Raw genomic sequence first — 2,135 nt, forward strand, 5'->3', positions numbered from 1 at the left:
ATATACAAATAGTATGATTAAGCATAAATACTACATTTAGTAGAAATACTATGTTTTAGCACAAATACTATAAATTGGAGGAAATCCTATAAAAAGCAGAAATACTATATTTAGCACAAATCTTATCAAATAGCAGAAATAATATGATTTAGCAGAAATGCTGTATTTGGCACAAATCTCATAAAATAGAAATAGTATGATTTAGCAAAAATGCTGTATTTAGCGCAAATACTGAAAAGCAGCGGAAATGCTATGACTTAGCACAATAGTAATAACTTAAATAGAAAAATTGGAAAAGCAAAATGGACAGCTGGAAAAATCCTGAACATGCTAAGGGTCCCTCAAATCTAATTGTTAAAAAAAAAAAAAATCAGCAAAAAAAAAAAGTATAACAGTCACACAATCACAAATATGGACACATATGGAAACATACATGCACAGAGAGACACACACAGGACCAAATTCAGTCAACCAGTCTAAATATATTGAATTTAAATCATACAATAAGATGCTCCCATCAAAAGGCACACACACACACACACACACACACACACACACACACACACACACACACACACACACAGCAGCAGCAGCAGCATCAGCAAGTGAACAGGCGCTGTTAACAGCATGTTTCTAGGTCAGTCAAACAGCTGTAAGCTTCTCAATTTGAATCCACCAATCAGAGAGGCTGTGTGCTTTTTCCCGCCAAAACTGGTGCACTAAGTGCAGGCTTTTACAGCACAGAGAGAGACAGGATTTTTGCAGTCTATTTCGCATAGTGAGGACTCCCCTCAAACAAACAGCCATAAATTCCTAACCGTAGGGGCTAAAACGGTCATTCTTAGACTGTTTTGTTCATAAGACATGGGAGAATCTTGAAATGTTGACCATTTAAAATAAAAATATGAAATATCATAGATATATGACATAGATGATTGGTTATCTAAGAAGCCACGAGGGCCCCAATATGCAAATTTGAATGTGCAAGCGCTCAGATATGATTGGTTGTCTTTGAAGCCATATAAAAAGCAGTAAAACTGTACTATGATTTGGTAGAAAAACTATAATTAATCAAAAATACTATATTTGACAGAAATACTATTATTGAGCAGAAACACTATATTTAGTACAAATCTTATGAAAGAGCAGAAATAGTATGATTTAGCAGAAATGCTGTATTTGGCACAAATCTCATAAAATAGCAGAAATAGTATGATTTAGCACAAATGCTGTATTTAGCACAAATACTGAAAAGCAGCAGAAATGCTATGACTTAGCATAACAGTAATAACTTATAGAAAAATTGGAAAAGCAAAATGGACAGCTGGAAAAATCCTGAACATGCTGAGGGTCCCTCAAATCTAATTGTTAACTGAAAAAAAAAAAAGATCAGCAAAAAAAGTATAACAGTCACACAATCACAAATATGGACGCATATGGAAACACACATGCACAGAGAGACACACACAGGATCAAATTCAGTCAACCAGTCTAAACATATTGAATTTAAATGATATAATAAGATGCTCCCATCAAAAGGCTCTCTCTCACTCTCTCTCTCTCTCTCTCTCTGTCACACACACACACACACACACACAGAGCCTAAAGGGAAGAGTATTTGTGCCATGGAGTGTTAACAAGAATCTGAGGTCCATATTAGAAAAGCTGCTAAAATCATAAAAGGTTGCAGAATTGTAATAAATGATGAATATGAATTAGTGGTCTCTGATAGTGTATTAATTTGTAGGGGAAAAAAACATGTTGCCCAAGGTGTAATTGAACCCACGACCTCTGGGTTGCAGACCTGTGTCATTACCAACTGCGCCACTGGGAAAGAGAGCGAGCGCCTGGAAAAGAGGGTGATGAGCAGTCAGAATCAGATTGCGGTGAGAGGCGAAAAACGCCGTTTTTTGCAGTTACAAAACGTCGTGTAACTCAAAAACTAGGTGGACTAGAAGCATAATTCTTGTACTGGGTGAATCAGCGGACTTTGGTGTACTTTGACTGTGATTTGCATTGCTCTTTGTACATCTGTCGCTGAGATATGACGAGAAAAGAAAGGGCAGACCCCAGATATGATTGGCTGGCTGGGAAGCCGTGCAGGCCCTGATATGTATTTGTATGTATCAGTCCTC

Source organism: Oreochromis aureus, linkage group 3 (assembly GCF_013358895.1).
Source record: "Oreochromis aureus strain Israel breed Guangdong linkage group 3, ZZ_aureus, whole genome shotgun sequence".
In the NCBI taxonomy this organism is placed as follows: Eukaryota; Metazoa; Chordata; class Actinopteri; order Cichliformes; family Cichlidae; genus Oreochromis; species Oreochromis aureus.